The sequence below is a fragment of the Protopterus annectens genome, chromosome 7.part0, assembly GCF_019279795.1.
Source record: "Protopterus annectens isolate FY-2018-M chromosome 7.part0, PAN1.0, whole genome shotgun sequence".
Lineage (NCBI taxonomy): Eukaryota > Metazoa > Chordata > Ceratodontiformes > Protopteridae > Protopterus > Protopterus annectens.
Genome location: NC_056739.1, coordinates 68,344,946 through 68,366,453, shown reverse-complemented (window position 1 = coordinate 68,366,453; position 21,508 = coordinate 68,344,946).

Below are 21,508 nucleotides of genomic sequence, written 5' to 3'. Positions count from 1 at the left end.
TTTCTAACAGATAGGAAGAAATGGATAGTTGCCTCTAATTATTCCATTTGTAAATCACAGGGGCTAGTGTATGTTGCCTTATGTAAAGAGTGTGAAGGATTTTACATAGGAAAGACTGAGAGAACTTTGAAACGCAGGATGTATGAACATATGAATGATATTCAGAAGTGCTGTTCTAGTAATGCCTTATTTAAACACACTCCTTTATGCCCCCAAGCAAAATTTCATTTTTTGTGGTAGAAATGGTGCCCAGGGAGCCAAGGGGAGGCCCTTGGGTAACCAAATTGGAATATAGAGAAATATATTGGCAAGTAGTATTTGAAGCCAATAAACACCCAGGCATGAATGAACACATTTCCATTGCCCCTTTACTTAAGCTTAGATCAGCAAAATTATAATACACATTGTATATGGGCATTAGGTATATCATTATTGTTTTGGGTTTATTTGGTTGTATTTATAAGCTGGAAAAGGTAGTCCATATATTGTTTTATTAATCTATTTTGTATAAAAATATATCAATTTTAATATATATATTTTTTATGAATTCTTGTATAAATTTGTCTGGATTAGTAATGAAAAATACAGGAGTGATTTTATGTATCTTTTATATTTATTTAACTTCCTGAGAGCATGTTTCTTTAACAACTAATTGGTTTATTGAATTAATTGATTAATTAGAAGGGTATATATAGGAAGTGCATGTATCCAAGTTTTTATCTGATGAAGTTCGAGTGCTACTCTTACGAAAATGCTTTGTGATATTTAGCAACGTTAATGTTTTTATTGTGAAAACGTGTTAAGGCAGTTTTCTTTCACCATTAAATGCTGGATTTTACTTGGTGGCTTCGCCTTTTGCTTTCTGTCCTATAGAAAACGTGTTATGGCCGTTTTCTTTGTTCATTTACTGACTTCAGCTGTGGTCTGCTGCACACTACGACTGGCAGATACTAGGAGAGGTGACAGCCCAGAAGCCCTCAGCTTGGAAAACAAGTCTTAAATTGGATGGTCTCAATCACTCTGCTCTCTGCTTTTCAGTATTTTGTCACATACTAACACAGGCTTATTGTGTCTGTTATTCTAAAAGTGTCTCAGTTCTGGTTTAAGACCTTGGGCTTTAGGTCACTTATTTTACATTAAGAAGGTTTGTGGTCCACACTCTTGTGTGAGGATAGGGTCGCCTCTGCCCTTCTGAGCTGGGAATTGCTGGTAAAGGCTTATTGTGCCTGTTATTCTAAGTGTCTTTATTCTGGTTTAAGCACTTGGGTTCCAAACCAGTTATTTTACATTAGGAAGATTTGTGGTCTAACACTTGTGGCAGGAGAGGATAGCCTACACCCTTCTAAGCTAGGAATTGCTGGTGAGGGCTTATTGTGCCTGTTATTCTAAGTGTTCTTGTTCTGGTTTAAGCACTTGGGTTCCAGACCAGTTATTTCACACCAGGAAGGTTTGTGGTCTACAGTCTTGTGGGAGTATTCTACTGAATTGCTACTTTATTTAAATAGTTTTTTTACTGTTGTGACTGTGATTTTCTGCACTTTGAATTTCTAGTGCTTCTGCATTTTACAGCATAGGCTAGGTTCAGGCTTGTTGAATCTAGACAGTTTGGTATCATTTGAGCACTAAAACCAGCCATCTTACATTTAAGAAGGCCCCCTGCACTGTTGTGGCAGAAGTGTGCATCCAAGGACCAATCTGAGTTGGGGATATTTGGAATAAGGCTCAGTTTTGGGCTTTCCCTTTGGTTACTTTGTTTAAAATAATTTAACTTTGCTTGTATTTAAGTGTTGTGATTGTGTGGGTTTGCACTCAGTTTGCCGGAGCTGCTCAGAGATTGCACTGCTACTCTGCGAACACCTCAGCTGTGCATTGTGAAGCACTGATGCAGTTTTCTACCCCATAACCCTCACTAGAATAGCCACTTTTTGTTGGTCTTACAGCAAAACCTGGTCCATCTAGATCACTCCCCACTAGTATATATCTGACATAATGGATGGACAGTTTCCCACCATTTCTCAACCAAGCCTGATTGACATGGGCATCCTGAGGCAACCTAGCAATTGACTCATGTATGCTGACAACCAGTTACTCCTAAAACAAATAAATACAACATGTGAGAGATGTATCTATACTATGAATTTGTAATCAGTTCTCTCATATAACAGACCAGATATCAAACAGGTTGTCAGCACACAAAGTTTACCTTTTGCAAATAACAAGCTCACAACACATAAAGCCACATACGCAGAGGTACTCACTAGAACAGACCTACTGCACACACTGCAGACTCAACAGAATCTACTACACATAATAATACACACAACAGTGTCTCAGCCAATAACCCCCTAAGGCAAAACACCTCAAAACCAAATGTCTTGGTCATAGGCAACTCCATAGTGAGAAACACAGATGTCCCCCTCACCAGGCTGGACAAGGAGAATGTCACAGTCAGCTGCCTGTCAGGTGCAGGGATCCATCAGATCACACACACTGAAGTCTCTCAACAACAAATACCGTTATGACTCTGTCATAGTCCATGCTGGAGTGAATGACTTGAGACGTACCTCACTTGACTATATTAACAGAGGCAGGTATGTCCCTACCCCCTAAGCAGCATTCTACCTTCACCCAGGATGATGCCTCAAAATAAACAAAAATTGATTGACTTCAACAATTGGCTTAGCTTCTGGTGTCAATCCAGGGGGATCCAGTATCTGTCAGCCTGATCATTGACAGACCATGCTGCTTTGCCAGAGATGGTCTGCATTTGTCACCTCTTGGCTTTTGGTTACTGGCAAAGATACTTGCCTCCCATATAGTACCTTTTTTAGACAATGTCATAGCAACAAAATTCCCAACATAAAAAAAAATCCAGTAGAGAAAACTCAAGGTTATGCTGCTCAATGCTAGGAGCCTAAATCGGAAACTGCACTCACTGAGAGCACTCCTTACCTTGGAAGATGCCAATATCAGTGCAGTCACTGAGACATGGTTCAAGGCTGTAGAGAGCACCCCACCCATGAAAGGCTACAATGCCTTGCCCACATTCAGACCTCAAAACAAGCATGAAAGAATGAAAGGAGGAGGTGTATCCATCTTCATTAAAGACAAATATACCTCAAGACTGGTCAAACAGTTCAATTTCCTACACCTACTCCAAGTCTAACTAACTGTAGGTAAAACCCCCTTCCATAACATTATTAGCTATAGGTCCCCCACCATGAACCACAAGAACCACTCTGCCAACCTGGACCTACTTGAGTCACTCACTATACAGCCAAGCACCTTGGTCATGGGTGAGTTCAACTATCCTTCCATCAACTGGGAGTCATATATGAGCGCAAACACCTCTGCCCCAAGGTTCCTGGACTTTGTAATACAAATGCTCTGGAACAGATAGTCTGCACCCCCACAAGGGGCTTGGATGTCCTAGGCTTAGTACTTACCAACATAGGGAGGTCTCTGCACTAACCCCTGTGTGTTGCCCTTCCTGATAAGATCTGATCATAAATCAATCATGTTAGAAGTAACAATCATACCTGACCCCCCAAGAGCAAAAAGGATGAAATTTTTCTCCAAAGCAAACTATGGTCTCCTAAGTGATAGCATAAATAGTTTCAAACTCCCTGCTACCACTGTCAACAATGACTCCATAAAGAGGTGTAAACAAATGCCCTGTATAAACACCTATTCAAATGTATAGACTCAGCTGTACCTGAATGGATCAAAAAACAAACACCCTGGTGGACATCAGGCATAAGTAGTTTATAGAAGAGGAATAAACTAATGTCTAAGAATAAGAGGGAACTGACTCAGCAGAGGAAGGACATCATCCACAGCTTGAACAAGCAAATTAGATCTCTTATAAAGTCCTCTAAAACCAATTATGAAGCTAAACTAGCATCCCTAGCTTAGGATAATCACAAGGCATTCTTTAGCTATGTCAGAAACCAAAAAAGGAAGGCCCAGCTTTTTGCCAAACTAGTAGTGGATGGTACCACTCATACTGACCCTGAGGACATCATCAACCTGCTAAAATACAAATCTGGTGCAAACTTCACCCCCTGTCCCCACCAGAAATACTCCAAAGCATACCTGTCAACCTGTTATCAGTCCTCTTTCTAGTATCTCCAAAGAACAGGTCACAATCACACTCTCCATGGCCAAAAACACAGCCTCTATTGAACCAGATAGCATTCCAGGATGCCTACTAAATGGTCTAAAACAGGACCTAGTAGAACCACTTGGCATTCTCTCTTCAACCACAGTCTAAGTACTGGCTTTGTCCCAGCAGAGTGGAAAACAGCAATAGTAATTCCCTTGCACAAAGGGAGTCCATCAACCAACCTTGTAAACTATAGACCCATAAGCCTAACCAGCTTTGTCTGCAAGCCCATGAGAGAATCATCATGGGCCTTATCAACAAATACATAGGTGACCTTCAAACGCGACCCAATTTGGCTTCATTAAGGGGAAATCATGCTTATTAAACTTGGTGGACTTCTTTGAGAATATCACCAAAACCCTAGATGAATGCAAAACAGTACATACAGGATATCTTGACTTAGCCAAGGCTTTTGATGCAATCCCCCACTCAGGCATCATGGAAAAACTCACCTAGCTGGGAATTAACCCATATGTGTCTAGATGGGTAGCCAACTATCTCACTGACAGAATGCATACAGTCAAAATTGGGGATACCACCTCTACCAGCAGACCAGTTACCAGTGGTGCACCACAAGGATCTGTGCTGGGTCCCCTACTGTTTGGAATCTATTTCTCAGAAGTCAGGGGAAATTAGATGACCTGTGGCTTACCAAGTTTGCTGATGACTGCAAACTGGGTGTAATCACTGAGTCCCCCAATGATGCTGACTACAAAAAGGGCTTACACAGACAAATGGTGGGTGACAAAGCCACAGACTTAAACTAAAGACAAAAAAAGTGTTATCATGCCTTTCAGCAAAGGGGAAGTCCCTGCAAATTACAATGTTAACAGTACCCCCTTAGCTTAAACCCTGTGATGAGAGATTTTGGAACACATGTTGATAGCAACCTTAACTTCGATCATCATGTGTCCACACTGGTAAGAAAGGCCTTTGATGTTACACATCTCATAAAAAAGGGCATCTCATCCAGAGCTAAGGATGTTATAACTCCCCTGTACTCATCCATCATCAGACCATTCTAGAGTACAACCCTCCCTTCTTATGTGCCTCACCAGACACCTGCTGCAGCTGGAGAGACCTCAGAGGTTTCTCACCAAGAAAATTCGGGGCCTTCAAAACATGACCTACATGGACAAACTGAAGGCCCTGTCACTGTACTCTGTATCTTATAGGCTGCTGAGAGGTGACTTGTGCCTGGCCTACAGAGCAGTCTCGGACCCTGCCCTAATGGAAATGCTGCACATCCGCAAGTCAAATGGGACAAGATTCACTTGCTCAAGGGATCTTAACCTAGCCTGTGACATTAAAAGGGCATGCTGGAGAGACAGATATGTCTCCCAGAGACTGCCACTCCTGTGGAACAAAGTTCCAATTCACATAAAACAGAGTGCCTCAATGACCCTATTTAAGTGTAACTTAGGCAACTGGATGGGAGACCATAAATTTACCTCAGGGGTATCATCTATGTCCCTCTTGGATAAGGGCAGTCGGTGCTGATCATAGACTCATGCTACAAATATAGACCATACAACTTGGTCAATAAGGGAACAAGGGTAAAACATGGCTAGGCTTATAAAGGCCCTAGGGCCAATAGCCTAGTAGCCTTCTATGAACCTATGAACTTATATATCAGGAGACTAGCAAGGTTAATACATAGCAGTACATGACAGAAGAATTAACAAATGCAGTCAATATACAGTAACAATGGCATTATGCAAGCAAGACACAGTAGTATACACCATGGCATTAACAACAATAGTAATAAAATAATGTTAATAATAACCATGATTATCAGTACTAGTAATGTATATATATATTTTCCTCCTTTAATCAACATTTTTATTGTCTACAGTGTTGTGTACTAAATGTTCAGATTCCTGGCTACATTTGACCTTGCATTCATCATTTTCTTCCTGTTTGTAGTATTTTAAATGGTGTAAGTGGAAATCAATGGTTTAGGCAGAACAAATCATAGTAGGCACATGAGGCACTTGAGAGCTGATGTTGCTACCATTACTGTTTTTGTGAAGCACCTCCTGATTTTGATACAGCGCCCCATACTACTGCAGGCTGGTAGATTATCCTTTAAATAGTTCAGCATTGTTAGCAAGTGACTATACTAACCCTTTACTCACAAACACTGAGTTAGCATGGTTTAGTTCCATCTTAAAATTTAGATGTCAAAAATCCATCAAAGGAGGCAATAGTTTCTTTCCTTCATTGTACAAGTTCATGGAAGAGTCTTGAGATATGCACACAGGATGAACTCCAAACATAGGTAGTGTACATGTCTGTCTAGCAGATGTCATTTATCGGTTCTTATTAACAGCTTAACATACCGGGTACATTATGTGTTCAGGTTTCTGTGAAAGGAAACGAGAAATTCTGTGGATGCTTTCAATGCTGCATCCAAATGGTTTTCATATTAGTCTATAAAACTGCTGCTTCAGATAGAGAATATTTGATTTGAGTTTCTAGCCATACAGAACAGCCCACCAATTTTGTGGCTGATCCTTCTGTTTCTTGTCTCCTGCCCATCTATTTATGCAGCAAGCAGGGTTTGCTGATAGTCTTCCTATGCCAATGCAGAACTACATTGTAAAATAATTTTCTCATGGTGTAATCACTTCTGATTATATTTTGGATACATAACTTCTCCTCATCAGAGAGTCCTTACTGCATTTTAAAATGTGAATATAATGTCTGCAGATATGTTGTTAAGCTGTGAATATTCAAATCAGAAATGTAAAAAGCTTTCAACTGAAACTGCCATGTCAATTTTTTTCTCTCTAAAATGCTGTTGACATCACCCCATCTTTTACAATTTACTACGGTGGACTGTGATTATACAATGAGTTCCTCAAATCTTTATTTTTGATAGATCCAGTATGCTCATCTACCCTTTCCTTCAGTTTCCTTTTGGCTTTATCTTTATACCACCTTTCACAGGTAACGCACTGAGCATGACAGACTACCTTGGTAGCCCCACATGTAGAGCTATACCAACAACTTTCACAGGTAATGCACTGAGGACGACAGACTACCTTGGTAGCCTCACATGTAGAGCTATACCACTACCAACCACCTGCTGTAAACCAGTATAATTGTTCATTACATAAGGATTATTCATCATATAGTCAATGTCTTTACAGGCAAACATGAGTAGGTTCACATGTATTATTAAAGTCAAAAAATAGAGGCCAGCACCTAAGGAGTGATCACTAGTTTAATTCAACAAGTAAAAATCAGACCGGTTTCGGCAGTATTTGCCTTCATCAGTGATTAATCCATCTCAATAATTATTTATTTTTATCTGGAGCATTTCTCCCTGGGCCTCCACTGAAAACAGGCTCTGTGGAACCTAGTCGGACATTCCCGGTCAACAAATGTTAAATAAAATAAAATAAATAAATAAAATAAAATACATCCAGCTTCAAGCATTTAAAGTGACAGTAATTAAGTAACTGAATACACTTCAAATGGAGAATATCAAGAATATAACAAAAGTTATTCCAGAATATACATACACATATACACATACATGTATGAATATATATATATATATATATATATATATATATATATATATATATATATATACACATACACACACACACACACACACATATATGTATATATATATATATATATATATATATATATATATATATATACACATAAACATACTTTAATCAGAAAAATTACAAAAATTACAAATGGTCATTAAGACCTGGGGAAAATAATGCCCCTAACTTGACTATCCATCTTTTTTCTTTGTCATTTAATATACTGTACCACCCTAGTTTGTGTGTTCTATCACCCCATATTTTGTCAATAATACAAAAATGAAAAGTGGCTGTTTTATGAACATATACATGTCTGTATAGTGCATTGGGCATATGCCTATTCCTAATTTCTCCTAGGTACTCAGACATCCTTATTCTAAACAGCCTGGAAGTCTGCCCAACATAAAATGAGGAACAGGAGCAGGTGGCCAAATAGACCATCCAGCCCGTTCCACAATTAGCAAAATGTCTTATATTTTACACCAATTTGGTGTTCATATTGGAAAACTCCTTGGTTTTTGGCATATATTTACAAAAGGAGCAGTGTCCACAGGAGAATGATCCCACCAATTTATCTCCTGTGATTGTTGATTGGTCTCCCAAGATTTGTCGTTCAGCCCTAGATTTGTAATGATTTAGGTAAGATCCTAATGTCCTACCTCTACGATATTAGAATTTGCACTCATCTGTTAGGAAGTTAGATAATTCCTGATTGGCCATAAGAATGTTCCAATTCTTATTCACGGCATTTCTAATGGCATGAATATTTCTACCATATGTAGTTACAAATCTGATAGTATTATCTGTTGTGGGCATTTTTTCATGATATTTCAATAGATCCAGTCTATCCTGCCCAGTGGCCAAATTACTAGCAGAAAGTATATGTCCTGATTTATAACCCCTGGCTTTGAATCCATGTATCAAGTCATTCTTATGATCTTCATAATCATCGTTGGAAGAGCAAATCCTTTAGGAACAAAGGAATTGGGACTTGGGAATATTCCTGATAATATGGTCTGGATATAAACTGGTGGCTTCCAAAAGGCTGTTGTATTGTGGATATTTGTGGAACACCTGTGTTGATAATGTATTGTCCACATTTCTACATATCTTAACATCTAAGAAGTGAATTTCTTGTTGGTGCATATTAAGACTAAATTCAGTACCCCACATGTTATCATTGAGGTATTGGACAAATTCCAAAAGATATGCAGTATCTGCACACCAAACTAGCCAACAGTCATCAAGGTATCGCCACCAAATGTCCATATCACCCAAAAATATGTTGCGATTGTCAATATATATAAGGAATTCCTCCAAGTACCTCATAAAGAGGTCTGCATAAATGGGGGAAAAGATGCCCTCATAGCTGTACCTCACACCTGCCAATAACATTCCTTCTGAAAATAAAAGAAGTTTTTTGTTAAGACATGTTCTGTCATTTTCTTCTTCTTTCAGCTTTTCCCGGTTAGGGGTTACCACAGTGGATCACCTGTCCGCTCATGATTGGCAGTGGAGTCTTACAGTGTCGAGATGCCAGCCCGGCGCCCAACCTTCCACAGAAGGCACGCACTCACACCTAGGGCCAATTTAGAGTGTCCAATCCTCCTACAGCATGTCTTTAGGATGTGGGAGGAAACCGGAGCACCTGGAGGAAACCCACGCGACCACAGCGAGGACATGCAGACTCTGCACAGAAGGCACCCCAGCCAAGGATTGAACCGGAGAACCTCTTGCTGTGAGGCGGCAATGCTAACCACTGCACCACCGTGGCCACCCTAAGACATGTTCTGCCATACAGACCAATAATGTATTGAAGTCTGGACAATAAAGATTTGCTCTATTTAGCCAATATTCAAGGGCTTCAAGCCCAGCCCAGTGTGGAATGTTTGTATATAAAGCTGTAACATCCAGAGTGCACATTATCCATTCTGGTTCTAGTTTTTTGACTTTACATGTACTTTTTGGCCTGGTGCACCTGCCTTACGTGCAAAGTCTGTTCTGGGTCTAGTCACATGTATTATTAGCATTTCTCTAATGCCATCAACATTTCTAACATGTTTTTATAATCCTGGCAATCTTGTTCATAAAGTTATGTGTTTTTTCCTGCACAATGCCTGATTTCTCCTCAAAACACCCTATGAGGATGGAGTATCATTGCACTCTACATTGTGAAAATAAAGTAGCTCCTATATGAATGCAGCATCGCTGCACTGTGAATATAAAGTATTACAACTGGGGATATTGTACTACAGCATTCTATAATGCAACTATAATGTAGTAACTATGGGGTACTGTGTCACTTTAGTATAAATGCTTCACTGTTGGGATGCAATACATTGGCACTCCACACTGTGAATATAACACAGTCTCTATGGGGTGCTGTATCATTACACTGTGAACATAATATAGTCCACATGGGAGTGCATTATCACTGCACTATAAATATAATAAGGTTCCTATGGGGTTCTGTATCACTGAACTATGAATATAATGTACCAATGCACTTTAAGTATAACGTAGGTCCTATGTAGGTGCTGTATCACTGCACTATGAATATGATGTAGCCCTTATAGGGGTGCTGTATCACTGCACTTGATGTAGTCACTATGGGGTGCTGTATCACTGCACTATGAATATGATATAGTCACTATAGGGCTGCTGTATCACTGCACTATGAATATGTTGCAGTCCTTATAGGCGTGCTGTATCACTGCACTATGAATATGATGTAGTCCTTATGGAGGTGCTGTATCACTGCACTATGAATATGATATAGTCACTATAGGGGTGCTGTATCACTGCACTATGAATATGATGCAGTCCTTATAAGCGTGCTGTATCACTGCACTATGAATATGATGTAGTCCTTATGGAGGTGCTGTATCACTGCACTATGAATATGATGCAGTCCTTATAGGCGTGCTGTATCACTGCACTATGAATATGATATAGTCACTATAGGGGTGCTGTATCACTGCACTATGAATATGATGCAGTCCTTATAGGCGTGCTGTATCACTGCACTATGAATATGATGTAGTCCTTATGGAGGTGCTGTATCACTGCACTATGAATATGATGCAGTCCTTATAGGCGTGCTGTATCACTGCACTATGAATATGATGTAGTCCTTATGGAGGTGCTGTATCACTGCACTATGAATATGATGTAGTCACTATAGGGGTGCTGTATCACTGCACTATGAATATGATGTGGTCATTGTGGGGATGCTGCATCACTGCACCATGAAGATAATGTACTGCATATGGGGTGCTGTATCACTGCACTGTAAATATGATGTAGTCACTACAGGGGTGCTGTATCACTGCAGTATGAATATGATGTAGTCACTACAGGGGTGCTGTATCACTGCAGTATGAATATGATGTAGTCACTATAGGGGTGCTGTATCACTGCACTATGAATATGATGTAGTCACTGTAGGGATGCTGTATCACTGCACTGTGAATATGATGTAGCCACTATGGAGGTGCTGTATCACTGTGGAATGAATATAATATTCTGCATATGGGGTGCTGTATCACTGCACTATAAATATGATGTAGTCACTACAGGGGTGCTGTATCACTGCCATATGAATACGATGTAGTCACTATAGGGGTGCTGTATCACTGCACTATGAATATGATGTAGCCACTATGGAGGTGCTGTATCACTGTGGAATGAATATAATATTCTGCATATGGGGTGCTGTATCACTGCACTATGAATATGAAGTAATCACTATGGGGGTGCTGTATCACTGTGGAATGAATATAATATTCTGCATATGGGGTGCTGTATCACTGCACTATGAATATGAAGTAATCACTATGGGGGTGCTGTATCACTGGACTATGAACATGATGCAGTCCTTATGGAGGTGCTGTATCACTGTGGTATAAATATGATGTAGTCACTATGGGGTGCTTTATGACTGTACTATAAATATAATGCAGTCCCTATGGGGGTGCTGTATGACTATACTATAAATATAATGTAGTTCCTATGTGGGTGCTGTATGACTGCATTATAAATATAATGTAGGCCCTGTGTGATGTGCTGTATCACTGGACTAGGAATATAATGCAGTCTGTATAGGAGTGCAGTATCATAGCACTGTGAATATATTGCAGTCCATAGCGGGGGGGGGTGCAGTATCATAGCATTGTAAAAATAATGTAGTCCCTATTGGGGTGCTGCATCATGGCACTGCACATATAATAATTTACAGTTCAGGTACTGTATCACTGCACCCTACACTGTGAATATAATGTAGTCCTTATATGGGGTGCTGTATCATTGCATTCTGCACTGGGAATATAATGTGATCACTATGGGGGTGCTGTATCATTGCATTCTACACCATGAACACAGTGCTACTCCCTAAGGTGGTGTTGTGCCACTGCCCTGTGAATATAATGTAGTCCCTATTTGGGGTTTTGTATCATTGTATTGTGAATATAATGAAGTCCCTATGTTGTTTGTGATATAAATTATTCTATATTGATGGCCTTGTAGATTAGTGTGTGTGTGATATACCTTTAAGAAGCTTTCCAGTGAGCTAGCATATGCATATAAGTACTTAGCATGTGCAAGCAAGAGTGACATTTTGAGTGAGCAGCCAGAGTGAGAACATGCAAGTATGTAGTCAGTCAGTTAGTTAGTTTGTTTAAGATTAATGTTCCTGCCATCCATTCTGATGTGCTTCTATACAATAAACTACTTAAACGAACACCCAAGCCTCATCTTCTTAATGCACATAACGTGAGCGACATGGTGTCAAAATGGGATCCAGAGTCACAGCTATGAGGCAACTGCTTAAAATTGGAGGAGTGGGTCATCCCTACTGCTCAAACAACTTGCAAAACAGGTCAGAAACAAATTCCATGTACTAAAACTCTCTTATATGATTTCTTTTACTACAAATATAAAACGAAACATTCAGAACACTCAGAATGAATTTCTTATTAAATGAAATGTCCAGTACTGTGACATATTGATAAAAATATTTGAAATAATTACAAAACATTTGAAACAATATCCGAATCTCATAAAATGTATAAAACAAGGAAAACAACTGTATTTCTTAGCTATGTGCTACTTTTTCATGTTAACTGAAGCTATTCAAAATATATGAAGTGTGCAAAGTGTTTGCAAGTGTGTGCAGTATTACAGTGCAGTTATTTCACAAAGTACAGTTGTTTCAAAGAATATTTTGCAAAGTACAGTTGTCTCAAAGCATATTTCACAAGGTACAGTCCTCTGAAGAGTTTATTGTGCATTTGAATATTATTACAAGTACCTGCTGTGTGTGAATGTTCATTCATAGGTTCATAGGTATTTACTGGGCTAATGACCACAAGGGCCTTTTTAAGCCTAGCCATGCATCCAAAATCTCTGACAAGTTCTGCTACCCTTGATAAGTGTAACCATGGGCCTGGGAGATGAACCATTTACAGGTTACCTGTGTCCATTAGAGACATAGGTGCCACACCACGGATAAATTTCTGGCTTCCCATCCAATTGTCCAAGTTGCACTTGAATTGGGTTAGAAATGAACTCTGCTTCACATGGATAGGGAGCCTGTTCCATAGACAGGGAAGTCTCTGGGATACATACCTATGTCTCCAGCAGGTCCTATTTATATCACATGCAAGGTTTAAATCTTTGCATAACTACAAGGGCCATTTTGTATTGGTTTTACTGTAATCTGTGGCCAGGCAGAAGGATTTTGCAGACCCGCACTGCTTGTGTTTGATAACAATATTGCAGAAAATTGGAGAGTGAGCAGGAATATGATATTTTCATATAGGATGCTTTTTCTGACAAAGACGCACATACAAAAGCATTTATTCTGCTTAATTTAGCTGGTCCAGAGACCATTGAAAGAGAGTGTTCATTTATGTATGCACCTGCTGTGTTTGTAGGGGAGGGGGAAGACCACCATATTGTCGTACTGGCTGAAACGCTGGAAGACACTGAGTGCTTAAAATGTAAATTTAGAGAAATGTGTAACCCCCAAATGAATATTACAATTGAAAGGCACTTATTTTACACAAGGGATCAAATGCCTGGTGAAACGTTTGCAGCATATATATCTGACTTGAAAAATATGGCTAAAACATGAAGATTTGGTGATTTGAGAGATGAGTTGATAAAAGAAAAGCTTGTGTGTGGTATTAACAATGACACAGTGAGAAATATTTTGCTTTGAGACAGTGATTTAACTTTGAATAAAGCCATTGAGATTTGTCAGATATACGAGCTTACAGAAAAGCACACAAGTAAGTTTACAAATAAGAATGGCTGTGGTAGGCACAGTGACAAAACTTATGTTGATAGTATGCAGCACGTGGTTAAAAGAAACAGACCCAAGCACATGACAGCTACTGCAGATCCTATAGCAGTCCCTGGGAAACCCTATTTCCAACAAATTCAAGAGCATGTTGAGTGAAGCACAAGGGTGAGTCAGCAAAGTCAAAATATGTGCCCCCACCCAGCTTCATAATCAACTGTGGTAATTGTGGTGGTAATCATAATCCCAAAAGAGAAAAGTGCTTAGCTTTTAGTCAGCAGTGTCATTTTTGCAATAAGAGGAATCATTTCATAAGGTTTTCTAAATCAAATAAGACACATTCTTTTATTAAAAGAGGGCATTCCAAGAGGCAAGTTGATCAATTGGAAAGCTGCGACCCTACTTTTTATGTTGATGGTATGTCTGTGCTTGGTGAAACACTTAATGCAGTAGATTTGTGGGCAAAGAACAATATATTTTGTACTGTTTAGATTAATAGGCTCAAAGTGCAATTTTATGTCAGCAGAAACTTTTGCTACAGTAAAAGCTACAACACAACTTGATTTGACAAAGTGTGAGAAGCTTGTTCCTTATGGTAGTTAAGAAATTCAAGCCGAAGGCTCAGTAGTGCTTTCATGTTATTCTGCTAGAAACAGCTATGACTATGCAGTTTTGCATAGTCAAAAGACATGTACAGTCATTATTAGGCATCCAAGACAGTTTGAGAATGAGACTGGTTTCATTTAATAAAGAAATCCACCATGTAAGCTTGGATGTCAACAGCTCAAATTTTAACCAAATTATTTTTTTTGAGTATGCTGATATTTTTGCAGAAAATCTAGGCAAACTACTAGTTGTGTACTCCATGAAGTTAGACCCATAGGTCAGCCCAGTTATCAGACCAACACAGAAAGCTGCAGTAGCTATGCAGAAGAGAGTCAAAGCCGAGCTAGACAGAATGATGCAGCTAGGAGTAATTTGTCCAGTAGAAGAACCTACTGAATGGGTATCCTCCATGGTGGTAGCTCATAAGAAAGGCTCAGATGATATCAGAGTATGTATTGATCCAAGAGATTTGAACTAAGCATTAAAAAGGCCCCCATCATCCAATCCGCACAGTCAAAGGGGTTGTTGCCCTCATGCCAAATGGCACAGTTTTATTCTGTCTTAGATGCAAAGAGTTCATTTTGTCAAATTTTGCATTACCAAAAATCTTCATTGTTAGCCACATTTGGTACACCATTTGGGAGATACAGATTTCTGAGAATGCCATTTGGAATAAATTCGGCAAGTGAAGTCTTTCAGCATGCCATGAAGCAAATTTTGTCAGATTATCCCTGTGCTATTATAGTAGATGATATTCTAGTAGGAGGCAATGGTGATGTTGAACATGATAGAAACCTCAAGTTAGTTATGGAAAGAGCACGTGAAGTGAATCTTAAGCTGAATCCTCAGAAGTGCAAATTCAGGCTATGAGAAGTTACTTACATTGGTCACTTATTTATCAGTTCAGTCTTACAACCACATCTTTCTAAGCAAACAGCAATTCTCGAGATGCCAGCTCAAGACAATGTCCAAGCCCTACAATGTTTGGTTGGCATGGTCAATTACCTAGGCAGGTTCATTGCAGATTTAAGCCAACTTTCAGCACCACTAAGAAAGCTGACATGCAAAGATGTTATTTGGTCATGTTCAGAACAGCATCAAAGAGTATTTGATGTCCTGAAACAGAAAAGTGCTAGTCCACTCACTCCCAGCTACTATGATGTTCACAAACCAGTTACTCTTTCCTGTGATGTTTCTAAGTTTGGTCTAGGTGCAATCATTCTTCAAGAGGGTAGTCCAGTAACCTATGCATCGAGAACTCTTACCCAGACTGAAATGCAGCATGCTCAGATTGAGAAAGAGCTTTTGGCAATTGCGTTTGCATGTTCAAAGTTCTATGATTATATTTATGGTCGACCTATCTAAATTAAAACTGACCACCAACCTCTAGTTACTATTTTGAGAAAGCCTATGCATACAGCTCCTGCCAGATTGCAATGCATGCTGTTCAAACTGCAGAAGTACAATTTCAGTCTTGTTTACACAAAATGCAAACTTCTTTCTCTTGCTGATACCTTATCCAGATCACCCAGAAAAAACACAGAACAGCATAACAATGAGCAACTTGATTTTTAGTTCATGGAAGTGAGAACATTTACTACCATACATCTTGATGAGCTCAGAACTCCTACATCTTCAGATCCAATTCCCCAGAAGCTAAACATCTTTATCAGTCGAGGATGGCCTTCAAAGCAATCTTGTTTACCAGTAGAAGTGCAACTATATTTTCCATACATTGATGGAATTTTGTCAGACAATGGTATCATCATGAAAGGTCTTAAAGTGATTGTTCCAAAGTCCTTGCAACAACAGTACATTAAGATCTTGCATTGTGGCCACCCAGGAACTGATTCTACCAAATGAAGGGCGAGAGGTCTAGTATTTTGGCTTTCTATGTCAAGAGATATTGAGAAAATACTTTCATTCTGTTCAGTCTGTAATAGTACAAAGCTGCATCAATAAAAAGAACCACTTCAGTTAAGCTAGATTCCTGAACTACCTTGGTCGATATCTTTAAGTGGAATAGTCACCATTATTTGGTGTTAGTAGACTCTTATTCAAATTGGTTTGAGATTGACCTACTTTCCAACTTTACTTCCAATACTGAAGTGACATTTTTCTATCCATGGTAGTCTGCACAGTTATTCCCGAGAATGGTGTACAGTTTACTAGTCAGCAGTTCAAGAAATTTGCAGAAGTGTGGGACTACGAGTTGTCCCGAATACTCTCAGTCAAACGGTTTGGCTGAATGTGCAGTTCAAAGCGCAAAACAGCTGTTAGAGAAATCCAGATGACAATACTGATGTTTTTCTGAACTTGTTAGATCTCAGAAACATTCCTCATGATAATTATCTTGGTTCACCTGCCCACAGACTTATGTCGAGACAAACCAGAACCACATTAATAATCAGCAGTAATTTATTGGTTCCATGTGCTAAAAACAACAAAGCCGTAAGAGCCCAATTGTTGAAAAACATGTGTCCCAGAAGTCTTCCTATGATAAAACCAGCAAACCACTCAGTTCATTAAAAGAAGGGGTGATAGTGAGGATGCAGACATCAAAAGGTTTTGTTCGCATCGGATTTTTGAAAAGTTTGTGCCAAAAGTCAAGATTGTACATTGTGGAATCATAAGGAGTGGAATTCAGATGAAATCAAAAACATTTGTTACCAGTGTTACAGCATTTTGCCTGTGACAAAGATTCAGAGTGACTTGTCCAATGTTCCTGTTCCAGAGGACATTCCGTCAGCAATCCCTGTTCCTGAGAAAATCCGTGAGACTCCTCAAGCAGAACATTCCTCAGTGACTGTCCCTGTTGCTAAACCCAGTCCTAACTAGTATGTCATGAGATCAGGTCTCATCTCAAAACCTAGTTCCAGATACATGGCAACCTGGACATGACTATTGTTTTTCTTTATTAGTGTCTGTATAATTGCATGTGTGACACCTGTGCCCAGGCCCAGCAATCAAGGAGCCTCAAGCCTCACCACTAACACCAGAGAGGGTGTTTCATATATGAGGACAGGATAACAAATACACACAGTAAAGTGCAATTTCTCTTAAGAGCACACAGAGATCACAGTCAGTCTGGGGCTGGTCACTCCCTTGCTCTCCAGGTCCCTAATAAGACTCCCCACTGGCACAGCTATAGGGTCCAGATCTCAGCCTAGCTGGGCAAGCTAAAATCTCCAGCACCCTCTCTGTCCAACCAGTGCTTTGTGTCCCTGCCCAAATAGCTGACACACACACACTTTGAGATAAGAGGTTATACAACCACACCGGCACTTCTGGGGAAGGCTGGCACAGGTTCTCCAGCTGTGCCCCTTTTACCCAGACTATACGGTAATTACTGCCACCACCCAGCTAATATTATCAGCTACCCAAAGGCCCTTAAAAGGGTGTCTAATTATTATGGTGCAATATTATTATCAAACTGGTAAGTGTGACTAATCAGTCAAGGTTTATTAGAGTGGCTTTGTACAATAAACTCTATAAATATGCAATGTACTCTAGAGCTTAACTTAACTTTACACAAACCAGCCACAGTTAAAAGGTTTTAAAATATTTAATAATAAATAATTAAAACCACAAGACAATACTTTGTACCACACAGTCAATGCTAGTCAAGAGAGTTCAGAGATCACACAGAAATACTTAAAATAAATCAGTAGTACAGTTCTGACATCACAGAAAAACACTAAGTCTAAACTTTCTAATTCCTAGCTATTGCTACAAGAAAACACACTTCTAAAATAACTTACTTACATAGAGCAACAGGCAGAGTGCTGAGTTGGATAGTCAGACAAAAATGCTTAATAATCTCTGGTTCTCACTGTTTAAATTGAAACTGCAATTCTGATAAAACATTACATCATCTTTTACACTTTCCTGGTGTTCCCAGGCTGACAAAACTGCATATACATTATTTTACACTTAGAGCAATAAAGGACATTCCACATGTAAATTCTGGTCATTAACGTTAGTCTTAAAACAATAGGCAGGGTGCCTTCATCTAGCCATACTGCAGCTGACTTGTAAAACATCAAAGGCAGTGATTAAATCATTTTAATTTTAAAGGACCAACAAGAAATGCTTGACTCAGCTTTCTTTACAGCAGAGAACAATGTTGCCACATTGTTTTAAGTTCAACATTTCACAGTATTTACAAATGATAGAATTATGTACCAAATCTATTTGACTAGGCTGTCAGCCTTCACCCTTCCATACCAGTCTTCATATTTCTTCCCCCAGAGAACTCAAGTTAGTTTTTCAACTAACCCTTGAGAAATGCAGCTTGAGAGGGTTAGGTCTATCTGAGTATACCTACCCCATTCCCTGTCTTAAGAGCCCATCTGCATCGGCATTGCCACTCCCACTGCGGTGCTGCATTGACATATGATATGCTTGCAACTCTAGGCTCCATCTTAGCAACTTGGCATTTTGCTGACTGGCTCTGTTTAACCATGTTAGAGGGTTGTGATCTGTCATAACAGTGAATTTTCTTCTATACAGATAAGGCTGAAGTTTCTGCAATGCCCACACTATGGCTAGATATTCCTTTTCTACAGCTGCATAGCATTCCTCCCTGGGTTGGAGCCTATGACTGAGATAAACCACTGGGTGCTCTTCCCTGTCTGAAGAAATCTGGCTAAGTACAGACCCCACCCCATGGTTTGAAGCATCCATCTGCACAACAAATTATTTGCTGTAATCTGGACTAGCTAACACAGGGGGTCCTCCCAAAGCTTATTTATGCTTCTGGAATGCCTGCTCACATGCTGGGGTCCACACTACATTATCTGGCCTGTTCTTCCTTGTCAGGTCTGTGAGGGGAGCAGCTATGGTACTATAACTGCTGACAAACTTTCTGTATTACCCTGCTATCCCTAAAAATGCTCTACCCTGCTTTTTAGTAACAGGTGCAGGCCATGCCTGAATGTCTTCCACTTTGGAAGATTCTGGCCTTATCTTACCACTTCCCACTCTATGTCCTAGGTAGGAGAGCTCTGCCATACCCACCTGACATTTGCTTGGCTTAATGGTCAACCCTGCCCACTGTAGTCTGCCCAGCACTTCCCTGACATGCTGAAGGTGCTCTGGTCAGGAATGGATGTAGATGGCAATATCACCTAGGTAAGCAAGGGCAAGCCCTCCTGCTCCTGCCAGGATATTATCCACCAGCCTCTGTAAAGTCACAGGGGCATTCTTCATCAAAACGGGCATCTTTGTGAACTCATACAAGACAAAAGGAGTCACAAAGGCTGACTCCTGTCTAGCACTGGGAGTCAAGGGCACCTGCCAGTAATCCTTGGTAAGATCAAGGGTTGTAAGATACTTATACCCACCCAGCTGCTCTAGGGCCTCATCTGTCCTAGACATGGGGTAAGCATCCGACTCTGTGTGACTATTTAATTTCCTGTAGTCCACACAGAACCTGGTGCTGCCATCCTTCTTTGGCACCAGCACCACTGGGGAAGCCCAGGGACTGTTGGACCCTTGAATCAACCCTAGTTCCAACATCTCCTGTACCTCCTCTCTTAGAGTCGGTCTGACTCTCTCAGGCACTCTATAAGGGGCCTGCCTAATAGGCCTTTCTGGTCCTGTATCCCCCTGGTGCTGCACCAGGTGGGAGCACTCTGGTTTTCCAGTGAACATGTCCCCAAATTCCTACAATACTGCTCGGATTTCTTGAACCTGGGTAGGAGATAGCTGCTGGGATATTGCTACCCCTTCCACAGAGGTGTTAGTCTGAGCCTCACTGAGGAGATCAGTTCACAGATCTCAATCAGACTCCTCATGCAATCCACTGCTAATGCTCAACACAAGGGCCTCCCTATCATGGAAAGGTTTCATCATGTTAACATGGTACAATTTGTGCCTCTGCCATCTGTCTAGCAGTTCCACCATGCCATTAACATCACTTGCTTTTCTTACCACCTTGAAGGGTCCTTCCCAAGCTGCTGCAGCTTGTTGTGTCTGACAGGAATGAGAACCATTACCTGTTGACCCACAGCATACTCTCTAGCTTGAGCATTCCTGTCATACCACACCTTTTTCTGTTGTTGGGCTTCTGCTAGGTTTTCAAATACTTGTCCCACTCCCTCTTAAACTGATCTGCAAATGCCTGTAGCATGGACTTGATTGCAGTGTTTAACCTCTCAACAAGACTATTAGTCTAGGGGTGGTAGGGGGTGGTCTTCATGTGCTTCCACAGACAAGCCAGCAGGTCTGACATGAAATTGGCACCTCTGTCAGTCAGTATTTCATTTGGGAAACCTACCCTACTGAAAATCTCTAACAAAGCATTTGCCATCTTCTCTGCCTCAGTGCAGGACAAAGCCACTGCCTCAGGGTATCGTGTAGCATAATCCACTACCACTAGGATATAATTTTTCCCTGTGAAACTTGGGGTACTCAGAGGCCCCACAATATCCATAGCTACCCTCTGAAATGGCTCCTCAATCACAGGCAAAGGCATCAAAGGAGCTCTCACCTTGTCTCCTGTCTTGCCTACCTTTTGGCACTGCTCACAGGTCCTGCAGTACCCTGTTACATATCTGGAAATTCCAGGCCAATAGAAGTTTTGCATATTATGCCTCTTTGTACGTTTTATGCCCATATGACTTGTAAAGGGAATATCATGGGCTATGGCTAGAAGCGCCAGATGGTAGGCTCTAGGTACTACCAACTGCTGTACTCTCTCACCTTCTAGCCCTCCCTCGGGGGTCCACTCTATGTATAGTAACCCTTTGTCCCAGTATACAGATTCCTCCTTTTCTTGAGAATCAGGTGCCTCCCTAGCTACCTGTCTCAGGCCTTGCAATGTAGGGTCTGAGAGCTGAGCCTGTCTCAACTCTGTCCTTGTAA